The sequence below is a fragment of the Triturus cristatus genome, chromosome 7 (genome assembly GCF_964204655.1).
Source record: "Triturus cristatus chromosome 7, aTriCri1.1, whole genome shotgun sequence".
Lineage (NCBI taxonomy): Eukaryota > Metazoa > Chordata > Amphibia > Caudata > Salamandridae > Triturus > Triturus cristatus.
Genome location: NC_140590.1, coordinates 1,250,306,355 through 1,250,320,432, shown reverse-complemented (window position 1 = coordinate 1,250,320,432; position 14,078 = coordinate 1,250,306,355). Strand labels below are relative to the sequence as shown.

General features: G+C 49.9%; 1 protein-coding gene across 1 annotated transcript in view; it reads right to left on the bottom strand.

The window, feature by feature from the left end:
- The window catches only part of LOC146811730 (perforin-1-like), a 57,762-nt gene that overhangs the window by 19,087 nt on the left and 24,597 nt on the right, over positions 1-14,078 (bottom strand). The window lies entirely within an intron of this gene.

Genomic DNA, 14,078 nt, shown 5'->3' with positions numbered 1-14,078 from the left:
TGTTTTATTAGATATGCTGCACAGCGGCACAGGCTTAAAGTAAAGAAAAACAAAAGTGCAATTGTTTTCCTCTTTAAGCCATATTGCATACCAATCCGTGCTGATATGCAGTATAGTTAAAAAAAGCATTGACAAATCCAAATAGCTCTTGGGTATGCAAGTGCTATTTGGCTTTGTTCAATGCTTTTGTGGCTGGCAGGTGGTTGGGGGAGGGCATAACAGAGGGAAACATAAAAATAGGGGTTTTTGGGGGGGAGGTCTCCCCTAAATAAGAAAAATAAATACATTTAATGTAAAATTATATATCAATTAATAAATGTATATATACATTATATATATGTATGTGTATATACATATATATATTCACTTAAAAAACCATAGGTTTCACACATGTTATAGTTAGCTGGACATTTCACTCGTAAAAAAACAATGAAATTCCCACGTTATAGTTAGTTCAGGTAACTATAACTCACGCAACCGCAATCCACTGCTGATGACGTCAGATATTACATCACTGTATTTAGACACTTATTTACACATTTATTCTTCCATTAACCTTTAGCTATACATATGTTACAAATATTTATTTTACAGAAAGACACATATGTCATCAGTGATGTAATATCTGATGTCATCAGCAGTGGATTGCGGTCGCGTGAGTTATAGTTACCCGAACTAACTATAACGGGGGAATTTCATTGTTTTTTTACGAGTGAAATGTCCAGCTAACTATAACATGTGTGAAACCTATGGTTTTTTAAGTGAATTTGCAAGGTTTTTTAAATGCTAATTCCTAACTATAACGTGTGTGAAACCTATGGTTTTTTCAGTGAATTTCAAAGGTTTATTAAATGCTAATTCCTAACTATAATGTGTGTGATACCCATGGTTTTTTAGTGAATTTCAATCAAAGGTTTTTTAAATGCTAATTTATGTATGTATTTTGTTATTTAATTTTTTTTTTATGGGATTTTCACCGTGCGCGCACCGTGCGCGCACCTCGCGATTTTTTGGTAAAAAAAATAAATAAATCTCACCCTTTGGGGTCCTTCAGGGACCTCCTGACAAAGGCTAGGGAGTCAGAAACTCTGTACCCTGCCCCCTTTTCTCGTTCTTATATGTTTTTTTTTTCTAAGGGTTTCTCACCGTGCGCGCACCCCGCGATTTTTTGAAAAAAATAAAAATGTTTTTTTCACCCTTGGGGGTCCTTCTTTGACCCCCTGACAAAGGCTAGGGGGTCAGGAACTCTCTTCCCTGCCCCCTTTTCACGTTTTCCACCTTTTTTCCACCTTTCCTTTTCAGTGCGACAGACAAAATGGCGGCCGACACTTCCTGATTTCGACCGATTCGAATGTTACTGACATCTAACAACCAATCAGAATTTCGCTCGCGCACGACACCGTGCGCGCACTGTGTGCGCACGGTGCGCGCTTATAGATATGTATGTACTTTTAAATGCAATTTTCTCAGGAAATACTGAACAGATTGACATCAGACCTGCAAAAGGCACTTCCCTGACCTGAGGACTACCTGTCTGCCAAATTTCAAGTAATTCTGTTCAGCCGTTAGGGCTGTACCTTCGACTAAAGGTCCCTATGGAAAAATGCATGGGGAAAACGCGTTTTGGGGCCCCCCTTTTTTCTCGGCTCCCGCTTGACGAATCACCCCGAGACTTTCAGGGTAGGAGCTGAACGGAGCGCCCCATTAGTTTGGAAAATTTGGCGAGGATTCGTCAACCGGCGCCAAAGTTATTCAAAATAGAATTTTGAGATTTCCTATGGAAACACGATCCTAACTATAACTATCTACTGGCGACCGCCAGTAGATAATATATATATATATATATATATATATATATATATATATATATATATATATTCCGTCACAAGTTTGCCTGGAATGAGATAGCCCACACAAGGATTCAAGTTCAGCAGCTTTAATTTGGTTGAGGATGCAGCGTGATAAAACAGCAAGGTGATTCTCAGTGATATCGTCCAGCCCTACGCGTTTCATGCTCTCGCACTTCCTCAGGGGCACTGGCTTCGCTGAGAGTGCCGGTTTCACGGTGATTTTATCAGGCATCCGTTTAAGAACTTCCTGCACCCCGCCCAGGTGGGCGTGGCCATCACAGTGGCCTCCTGGTACTTGTGGTGCCTTCAATTTTGCTGCAGTGAGTCACCATGTCGCACTCTTGTGTAAAACAATTATTCCCAAGTGGGTTGAGATGCTCACCCCGCTGTTGTCACACCTTCGTTTTTATCCTCAATCGGCATCCTTGTCCATAGGTCGCCCTGACACTTAAGCAAGGCGGCAGACTGCAGAAACAGCTGGGCTCCTCTCGCGGTTCAGGCGGTACCGCTACAATTCCGTCACAAGTTTGCCTGGAATGAGATAGCCCACACAAGGATTCAAGTTCAGCAGCTTTAATTTGGTTGAGGATGCAGCGTGATAAAACAGCAAGGTGATTCTCAGTGATATCGTCCAGCCCTACGCGTTTCATGCTCTCGCACTTCCTCAGGGGCACTGGCTTCGCTGAGAGTGCCGGTTTCACGGTGATTTTATCAGGCATCCGTTTAAGAACTTCCTGCACCCCGCCCAGGTGGGCGTGGCCATCACAGTGGCCTCCTGGTACTTGTGGTGCCTTCAATTTTGCTGCAGTGAGTCACCATGTCGCACTCTTGTGTAAAACAATTATTCCCAAGTGGGTTGAGATGCTCACCCCGCTGTTGTCACACCTTCGTTTTTATCCTCAATCGGCATCCTTGTCCATAGGTCGCCCTGACACTTAAGCAAGGCGGCAGACTGCAGAAACAGCTGGGCTCCTCTCGCGGTTCAGGCGGTACCGCTACAATTCCGTCACAAGTTTGCCTGGAATGAGATAGCCCACACAAGGATTCAAGTTCAGCAGCTTTAATTTGGTTGAGGATGCAGCATGATAAAACAGCAAGGTGATTCTCAGTGATATCGTCCAGCCCTACGCGTTTCATGCTCTCGCACTTCCTCAGGGGCACTGGCTTCGCTGAGAGTGCCGGTTTCACGGTGATTTTATCAGGCATCCGTTTAAGAACTTCCTGCACCCCGCCCAGGTGGGCGTGGCCATCACAGTGGCCTCCTGGTACTTGTGGTGCCTTCAATTTTGCTGCAGTGAGTCACCATGTCGCACTCTTGTGTAAAACAATTATTCCCAAGTGGGTTGAGATGCTCACCCCGCTGTTGTCACACCTTCGTTTTTATCCTCAATCGGCATCCTTGTCCATAGGTCGCCCTGACACTTAAGCAAGGCGGCAGACTGCAGAAACAGCTGGGCTCCTCTCGCGGTTCAGGCGGTACCGCTACAATTCCGTCACAAGTTTGCCTGGAATGAGATAGCCCACACAAGGATTCAAGTTCAGCAGCTTTAATTTGGTTGAGGATGCAGCGTGATAAAACAGCAAGGTGATTCTCAGTGATATCGTCCAGCCCTACGCGTTTCATGCTCTCGCACTTCCTCAGGGGCACTGGCTTCGCTGAGAGTGCCGGTTTCACGGTGATTTTATCAGGCATCCGTTTAAGAACTTCCTGCACCCCGCCCAGGTGGGCGTGGCCATCACAGTGGCCTCCTGGTACTTGTGGTGCCTTCAATTTTGCTGCAGTGAGTCACCATGTCGCACTCTTGTGTAAAACAATTATTCCCAAGTGGGTTGAGATGCTCACCCCGCTGTTGTCACACCTTCGTTTTTATCCTCAATCGGCATCCTTGTCCATAGGTCGCCCTGACACTTAAGCAAGGCGGCAGACTGCAGAAACAGCTGGGCTCCTCTCGCGGTTCAGGCGGTACCGCTACAATTCCGTCACAAGTTTGCCTGGAATGAGATAGCCCACACAAGGATTCAAGTTCAGCAGCTTTAATTTGGTTGAGGATGCAGCGTGATAAAACAGCAAGGTGATTCTCAGTGATATCGTCCAGCCCTACGCGTTTCATGCTCTCGCACTTCCTCAGGGGCACTGGCTTCGCTGAGAGTGCCGGTTTCACGGTGATTTTATCAGGCATCCATTTAAGAACTTCCTGCACCCCGCCCAGGTGGGCGTGGCCATCACAGTGGCCTCCTGGTACTTGTGGTGCCTTCAATTTTGCTGCAGTGAGTCACCATGTCGCACTCTTGGGTAAAACAATTATTCCCAAGTGGGTTGAGATGCTCACCCCGCTGTTGTCACACCTTCGTTTTTATCCTCAATCGGCATCCTTGTCCATAGGTCGCCCTGACACTTAAGCAAGGCGGCAGACTGCAGAAACAGCTGGGCTCCTCTCGCGGTTCAGGCGGTACCGCTACAATTCCGTCACAAGTTTGCCTGGAATGAGATAGCCCACACAAGGATTCAAGTTCAGCAGCTTTAATTTGGTTGAGGATGCAGCGTGATAAAACAGCAAGGGGATTCTCAGTGATATCGTCCAGCCCTACGCGTTTCATGCTCTCGCACTTCCTCAGGGGCACTGGCTTCGCTGAGAGTGCCGGTTTCACGGTGATTTTATCAGGCATCCGTTTAAGAACTTCCTGCACCCCGCCCAGGTGGGCGTGGCCATCACAGTGGCCTCCTGGTACTTGTGGTGCCTTCAATTTTGCTGCAGTGAGTCACCATGTCGCACTCTTGTGTAAAACAATTATTCCCAAGTGGGTTGAGATGCTCACCCCGCTGTTGTCACACCTTCGTTTTTATCCTCAATCGGCATCCTTGTCCATAGGTCGCCCTGACACTTAAGCAAGGCGGCAGACTGCAGAAACAGCTGGGCTCCTCTCGCGGTTCAGGCGGTACCGCTACAATTCCGTCACAAGTTTGCCTGGAATGAGATAGCCCACACAAGGAAGTGCTACCAGGCACGAAACGCGTCGGGCTGGACTCTTTGAAAACCTTGGCGAAGTACCAGGTCGTTTCTAATGCTGTCCTTTATTAAAGATGTTCGCTGAATCAACATACTTGTTTGGGCTCCCTCAGTGCAGGCAACTCGTTGTTTGGATGTTATGCGGCACCGCCTGAGCCGCGAGGAGAGCCCTGCTTCACTTTGGTGTTGACCTGCTGCGGCGCCACCTGACGCGGCAGCCTAAGGAGCAAGTATCAGCTAATGGAGGTGTAAGCAGGCATTGGTTACGGCTGAAGCACTGTCTGCAATCCACTTGGATAATACTGCATTTAATTACAAGGAAGACACGACAACTCACTAGAGGAAAATCAGCAGCACTACGACAACCATCATGCCACGCGGGTGGCCACACCCACTGGGGCGGTGTGTCAGGATATTTATAGATGTGCTGTTTGAAACTGCCGTTGTTCTTACCTGCAAGCCCAGAGCCCATGAGGAAGTGCTACCAGGCACGAAACGCGTCGGGCTGGACTCTTTGAAAACTTTGGCGAAGTACCAGGTCGTTTCTAATGCTGTCCTTTATTAAAGATGTTCGCTGAATCAACTTACTTGTTTGGGCTCCCTCAGTGCAGGCAACTCGTTGTTTGGATGTTATGCGGCACCGCCTGAGCCGCGAGGAGAGCCCTGCTTCACTTTGGTGTTGACCTGCTGCGGCGCCACCTGACGCGGCAGCCTAAGGAGCAAGTATCAGCTAATGGAGGTGTAAGCAGGCATTGGTTACGGCTGAAGCACTGTCTGCAATCCACTTGGATAATACTGCATTTAATTACAAGGAAGACACGACAACTCACTAGAGGAAAATCAGCAGCACTACGACAACCATCAGGCCACGCGGGTGGCCACACCCACTGGGGCGGTGTGTCAGGATATTTATAGATGTGCTGTTTGAAACTGCCGTTGTTCTTACCTGCAAGCCCAGAGCCCATGAGGAAGTGCTACCAGGCACGAAACGCGTCGGGCTGGACTCTTTGAAAACTTTGGCGAAGTACCAGGTCGTTTCTAATGCTGTCCTTTATTAAAGATGTTCGCTGAATCAACATACTTGTTTGGGCTCCCTCAGTGCAGGCAACTCGTTGTTTGGATGTTATGTGGCACCGCCTGAGCCGCGAGGAGAGCCCTGCTTCACTTTGGTGTTGACCTGCTGCGGCGCCACCTGACGCGGCAGCCTAAGGAGCAAGTATCAGCTAATGGAGGTGTAAGCAGGCATTGGTTACGGCTGAAGCACTGTCTGCAATCCACTTGGATAATACTGCATTTAATTACAAGGAAGACACGACAACTCACAAGAGGAAAATCAGCAGCACTACGACAACCATCAGGCCACGCGGGTGGCCACACCCACTGGGGCGGTGTGTCAGGATATTTATAGATGTGCTGTTTGAAACTGCCGTTGTTCTTACCTGCAAGCCCAGAGCCCATGAGGAAGTGCTACCAGGCACGAAACGCGTCGGGCTGGACTCTTTGAAAACTTTGGCAAAGTACCAGGTCGTTTCTAATGCTATCCTTTATTAAAGATGTTCGCTGAATCAACATACTTGTTTGGGCTCCCTCAGTGCAGGCAACTCGTTGTTTGGATGTTATGCGGCACCGCCTGAGCCGCGAGGAGAGCCCTGCTTCACTTTGGTGTTGACCTGCTGCGGCGCCACCTGACGCGGCAGCCTAAGGAGCAAGTATCAGCTAATGGAGGTGTAAGCAGGCATTGGTTACGGCTGAAGCACTGTCTGCAATCCACTTGGATAATACTGCATTTAATTACAAGGAAGACACGACAACTCACTAGAGGAAAATCAGCAGCACTACGACAACCATCAGGCCACGCGGGTGGCCACACCCACTGGGGCGGTGTGTCAGGATATTTATAGATGTGCTGTTTGAAACTGCCGTTGTTCTTACCTGCAAGCCCAGAGCCCATGAGGAAGTGCTAACAGGCACGAAACGCGTCGGGCTGGACTCTTTGAAAACTTTGGCGAAGTACCAGGTCGTTTCTAATGCTGTCCTTTATTAAAGATGTTCGCTGAATCAACATACTTGTTTGGGCTCCCTCAGTGCAGGCAACTCGTTGTTTGGATGTTATGCGGCACCGCCTGAGCCGCGAGGAGAGCCCTGCTTCACTTTGGTGTTGACCTGCTGCGGCGCCACCTGACGCGGCGCCACCTGACGCGGCAGCCTAAGGAGCAAGTATCAGCTAATGGAGGTGTAAGCAGGCATTGGTTACGGCTGAAGCACTGTCTGCAATCCACTTGGATAATACTGCATTTAATTACAAGGAAGACACGACAACTCACTAGAGGAAAATCAGCAGCACTACGACAACCATCAGGCCACGCGGGTGGCCACACCCACTGGGGCGGTGTGTCAGGATATTTATAGATGTGCTGTTTGAAACTGCCGTTGTTCTTACCTGCAAGCCCAGAGCCCATGAGGAAGTGCTACCAGGCACGAAACGCGTCGGGCTGGACTCTTTGAAAACTTTGGCGAAGTACCAGGTCGTTTCTAATGCTGTCCTTTATTAAAGATGTTCGCTGAATCAACATACTTGTTTGGGCTCCCTCAGTGCAGGCAACTCGTTGTTTGGATGTTATGCGGCACCGCCTAAGCCGCGAGGAGAGCCCTGCTTCACTTTGGTGTTGACCTGCTGCGGCGCCACCTGACGCGGCAGCCTAAGGAGCAAGTATCAGCTAATGGAGGTGTAAGCAGGCATTGGTTACGGCTGAAGCACTGTCTGCAATCCACTTGGATAATACTGCATTTAATTACAAGGAAGACACGACAACTCACTAGAGGAAAATCAGCAGCACTACGACAACCATCAGGCCACGCGGGTGGCCACACCCACTGGGGCGGTGTGTCAGGATATTTATAGATGTGCTGTTTGAAACTGCCGTTGTTCTTACCTGCAAGCCCAGAGCCCATGAGGAAGTGCTACCAGGCACGAAACGCGTCGGGCTGGACTCTTTGAAAACTTTGGCGAAGTACCAGGTCGTGTCTAATGCTGTCCTTTATTAAAGATGTTCGCTGAATCAACATACTTGTTTGGGCTCCCTCAGTGCAGGCAACTCGTTGTTTGGATATATATATATATATATATATATCCCAAAAATTGCCCAGCAATTGAGGCCGCACAATACTGCGAAGAAGGAGACATCCTTATATTTGGGAAACAGGCAGCTTCCGATTCCGTAATACATCCTGTGGCCTGACGCGTTTCAATGGACTTTCACCATCTCTTCAGAGGCCTCGTGAACAGGAAACAGTTACGTGCATGACTCGCCGCCCCTCGCATTCTTAAGTACACAGTACCTTAATTGGCCTCCGGTGTGCCGATATTGTTGCATTCTGGGCAGCGTAGTCTATTTAAGCACCATTTATCCCCTCCAGTGGGTTACATGCCCACGATCGCTTGCAGGATAAATGTTTTTAAAGCCCTCCATTAGGCTTCCCGAATCGGACTATGCCTGTTTAAAATTACAAATCGCAGTACTGTTTACAGGGGGAAGACGTCCCCTGTCCGCATCCACAAACTTCTTAGGATGGTGCGATCCCTCTGCAGCCTGGAACCGCGCATAAATGCATCCCAAAAATTGCCCAGCAATTGAGGCCGCACAATACTGCGAAGAAGGAAACATCCTTATATATGGGAAACAGGCAGCTTCCGATTCCGTAATACATCCTGTGGCCTGAGGCGTTTCGATGAACTTTCACTATCTCTTCAGAGGCCTCGTGAGCAGGAAAAAGTTACGTGCATGACTCACCGCCCCTCGCATTCTTAAGTACACAGTACCTAATTGGCCTCCGGTGTGCCGATATTGTTGCATTCTGGGCAGCGTAGTCTATTTAAGCACCATTTATCCCCCTCCAGTGGGTTACATGCCACTTCTCTAGGTCGGGCGGGTCAGGACATTTCCATGCCGCCGCTATGTCACGCTTGGCTACAATCACGGCTGTGTTAAAAAAATATCTTTTCATTTCTGGACCCATCCAGCCCATCCCTGATCCCCAATAGTGAATGACGTGGGTCATGGGGAACCCCCCATCACAGGACCTTCGTGAGCTCCTCCTCAATGGCCCGCCAAAATCGCTCCAGGCAGGGGCATGACCAGACCACATGGAAAAAATTGGCCGGGGCATGGCGGCACCTCACGCAGGATGCGTCCGGGCGAAAGCCCGCTCGGTGGAGGCACAAAGGAGAGAGGTAAACCACGTGCAGATAGCATAGTTGGATCAGCCTAAGTTTGGCGGACGCAGTGACCATCTTGGGTGCCACGAGAGCATTGCACCAATCCACCTCATTTAGGGGGCGCACCCATTCTACCCATTGGTCTCTCAACTTGTCCAGTGAGGTGGCAGTGTTGTTGACTAAAGTGCGATATATGCGGGAGATGCCCCCTTTGCCTAGGTCACCCAACATGGTCTGCGCCTCGGGAGGGCTGTATTCCGGGAGCCTAGTGTCATCAGTGACGTGCGTGTGGAGGGCGTGCCGCAATTGTAAATATTTATAGAATGGGTGTAGGGAGTAGCGGGCCCGAAGTTCCTGAAATGAGAGCATATGGCCGTTAGCCCACACATCCCCCAGTTGTAAGATGTAAGGTCCCATGATTTAAACCCCTGCAGCCCACTAACCTCTTGGAGCCAAGCCCCCTGCCAGAGGGTCAGCTTACGCATCCAGCAAGTGTGGCATAGTGAGGCCCGCCAGGCCAATAACACGGAACACATCACATCAGGTAAGTGAGATGGAATGGGCCCCTGTACACCATCGATTGGACTTTGGGTAGACCCAGCTCACTCAGCTCGAGCCGATAGGCAGCGTCAGACCAGCCCCCATTGAACCAGTCATGGACCACCAGGAGACGCGCAGCCAAGAAATAAAGATACAAATGCGGCATCCCCATACCCCATCAGAGAAGGGGATCCGGCAGGCTGACAGGGCCAGGCGCACCCTCCCCCCACTCCAACAAAATTTGGTAGCAAGACTGTCTAGTTCCCGGAACCAGGTCCTGTGAAAGCAGAAGGGGGCATTCTGGAGGACGTAAAGAAATCTGGGGAGGATCATCATTTTGAACAGGGCAACCCTCTCAGGGGATTCAGAGGCAGTGTCCTCCATTTTTGAAGCTCCTCTTTGGCCCTCTTTACCAATGGGGCGACAGTGAGAGACCAGCCCAATTCGAGAAGAAGGGTGACCCATATCCCTAAGTATTTTAATGATTGGCGCCGAAGCGGTATGGTGGATTGCCAATCATAGCAGTCCCTAGTTAGGTGCAGTGGGACCAGCACTGATTTCCCTGGATTCAGCCAAAGACTGGAGGCTTGCCCAAAGTACTGCAAGATCTGGAGGCAGTGCGGTCCCGAGGAGGCGGGTTCGGCCAGAAAGAGCAAGACGCCGTCTGCATATAGAGCGATCTTGTCCGTTTCTGAATTGGGCCATTCCCATCCACGAATACAATCCTCAGCCCACACCAGGGAGCCAAGGGCTCCACCGCCAGGGCGAGTAGCAAGGGTGAGAGGGGACATCCCTGCCTTGTGCCCCTGGTAATATGGAAGGCCTCTGACAACACACCGTTGACCAACACATGTGCTTGCGGATGGGCATAAAGGACACGGACCAGAGCCCTAAAATGGGGTCTGAACCCCATCTCGGCCAACACATCCTGTAGATATGCCCAGTCCACCGAGTCGAAGGCCATTTAAAAATCTATGAGAAGGAGAGCTAGGTATGGCTTGAGTAAGTGCCGATGGGCTAGAGCCAGCTGTAGCCTCCGAAGGCAGCGTCGGGTCCCACTCGTGGGCATGAAGCCACATTGGTCTGGATGGACCAGAAGGGGAAGGTAGGGCTTCAGTAGTTGAGCCAGGATGGTGACGGACAGCTTAAATTCCATATTGAGGAGGGAGATGGGACGATAGTCCGCACAGGGAGGGAAGGGAGGCTGCGATTTCGGGAGGACCACAATGCTGGCGATATCCGTCTCGGGTGGGAAGGAACCTTTCTCCAGAGCTTCCTGAAATAGGTCGTCCAGACAGGGCACAAGAGTTTTGCGATACATTGCGTAATATTCCTGGGGAAGGACATATGGGCCCAGGGTCTTACCCAATTAGGTAAGGGAGATCGCTTCATTGATTTCCTCCCGAGAGATGGGGGGTTCAGATCTTTCTGGGCGGTCAACTCCAGCCGAGGGAGGCGTACGGTCCCTCGTTCAAGGAGATCATGGAGCGCTAGGTCGGGGGTTTGTGCTGCATATAATCGCCGATAGTAGAGGGCGAAGATGCGGGCCATCACCAGTGGGGCGCGGTGCACCGTTCCCTCCCCATTTACAACCTCCAGGATAATGCGGTTCGCCCTGGGATATGTGGCTAGCCTGTGTAGGATCGTACCTTTTTTGTCTCCCCAGCCATAAACTCTCGCCACCGACGACCTCCAGAGGAGCTTAGCAGCATCCAGGGATTGTTGTCTGATTTCGGCCCGAAGGTGAGCTAGCTGTCGGGCCTGGACGGCATCGTCGGACAGGGAAAGTGATTGCTCAAGGCGAAGCACCTGCGCCTCTCGTGAGGTGATTTCCCGCAGCTGTGCCTGACCCTTCGCGACACCCCGTATGGTAGCCTTACCTGCCTCCCACAGGGTACCCGGACAAGCTACCGATCCCTCGTTAGTAAGAAAATACTGCTTGAGCTCCATCCCCACCACCTTTTTGAATTCTTTATCTTGGAGGAACCATGCGTTCATTCTCCAAGTTTGGGGGGCTGAGGGGGCGGTAGCCCATGTGCTAAGGAGCACCGGGGAGTGATCGGAAATCCCCCTAGGAAGGATGCGGACATCTAGAATCTCAGAACAGTCAATTGATGGTACGAAGATCACGTCTATGCGCACCTGTGTGTGGTGGGCCGCGAAGGTGTGTGTGAATTGGATGGTGCGGGGTGTCATGTGTGCCAATAACGGTAGTACCCAGAGGCAGAGTATTCAACAGGGCCTCAGTATGCTTAAGTGTGGGTGCGAGCATCGAGGGGGCGGAGTAGATGGACATGAGATTGAGGGGGGAGCCAGCTAGTGAGTCGCAAATGGTCACAGATGAGCCTTGAGGGTCATGGACGAACTGGAAGAGAACAAATGGCAGAGTGTGTTTCAGGAGGATAGCCACCCCACGGGAGCCCCTGGAGAAGCCGGAGTGCCATACTCTATCATACCCGTAGCGAGCCAGGAAGGAACAACAGTTGCCCAATAGGTGTGTTTCTTGAAGTAAGAGGACGTCTATGTGAAGGCTCTGCGTGTAGCGCAGGACTGCTATACGTTTAAGCCGGTTCAGGAGACGATAAAACATGGAGGGACGCCCTAGGCGCAGTTGTATCGGTCATGGTGGGTGGAACACGGGTTATGAACTTGTGATCCTACAGGGATGTGAGAATGCGCGTGGGAACCCACAATTGTACATTTAGTCGCATGTAGTGAGGACATATCTGGCTCCTGGAGAGTAAGCGCGAGTCGATCCATGGCAACTGAAACAACAAAACAAGAAGAACAACAACATAGGGAAAAAAACAATCCCAAACCTCCCCCCTCCCCAACCCCCACCCTACACTTCAAGAACAGAAGCATCTGTTGACCCCCATTATAACAATACCAAACTACAACGCTCGGGTTGGTTGCGTGGAGGACCCCTCCATAAGGACGGATAAGCAATGGATCGGCATTAAAACAAGATAAGTGAGCTTAGAAGTCTACCAGTGTCTGAGAGCCCCACCGGGTGGAATCACACCCTAGTGGCTGATAGGAAGCAAACCTGGACCGGCAGGCCCTCAAAGAGTAGGAGTGTGGGAAAGGTCCGAATCTAGTCTGGGTGAGCCCACCCGGGCCGGCGATGAGGATGTTCCGGGTGGATCTTCGATAGATTGGTTTCTGGCGCGGGGCGGAGAGCCCGATTGGCAGGAAGAGTCTCGGAGTCCATAGGCCGCCACACTCAAGGATCTGGGTGCTGCTGCCTGAGACTGGCATCCCCTATGAGATTGCATGTGGCGTCGGCGCTGACGTCCCGGTGACCGCGGCCCCTTGGGTTGGGAGCCCGTGGGTCCTGGAGACAGATCACGCCTCTGGCGGAGGGGACGCTTCTCCGTCAACCATGTCCACGCCGCCTGGGGTGAGTTGAAACATTGCGTTTTGTTCTGGAAGATGACCCGAGGCGTGCGGGGAACTGAAGCAGATACTGAAGGCCCAGAGCACGCAGCTTCTTTTTAACGTCCGTATAAGAGCGCCGGAGTTCTTGCACCTCCCTAGTATAGTCTGGAACAACATAACAGTATGGTTTTGGAACTTGAAGGGACCTGTGGCACGTGCCACCCGCAGGATGGCATCTCGATCTTTGAAGTTAAGAACTTTCATAATGATAGGGCGAGGCGGAGCTCCAGGTGGTGGCTTAGGTAATTCTTCCCCATGTTAACACCAGGAAACAGAATTTACACATACTGTGATCTTGTTATATCTGCCTTGGAAAACATGAATAATTGTGTATCACGCAATAGAAAAGAAAACCTGACACAAGGTGAAAGAATGGCATTAGAGGAGCTTGTCATGAATAATCAAATTGAAATAAAACCTGCGGACAAGGGAGGAAACATAGTTGTGATGGACAAGTCACAATATATAAAAGAAGCCAAAAGGCAGCTAAATGTTGCCAAAAACTACAAAAAACTCAAAGCAAATCCCATAAATTAATTAACAACAACCTTGAATACAAAAATCAAAAAATGGTTTGATGAGAATCTAATAAATAAAGGTGAGGCTTAATTTTTGTATAATTAAAGCCCTATCAGCCCAACCATGTACTTTCTCCCTAAGATCCACAAACCTTAATCATCCCACCTGGAAGACTTATAATTTCGAGTTGTGGGTCATTATTTGAGAATGTCTCCTCATATGTGGGCCATTTCATTGCCCCAATTGTGACAACCTTGAATTCCTACATCAAGGATACAGGGGATATTTTGACTAAATTGACGGACACTGAATGGCAAAAAGGTTTTCTGCTTGTTACCATCAGCGTGGTTTCCTTTTATACTTGTACAAGTCATGAAGTGGGCTTGCAAGTAACCAAACATTTCCTGGGACAAAGAAATATCCAATATTTAAAAGACTCTGAACTATTGCTCAAAATGATGGAACTATGTCTGAGAAACGTCTTCATCTTTGATCGTCAATTCT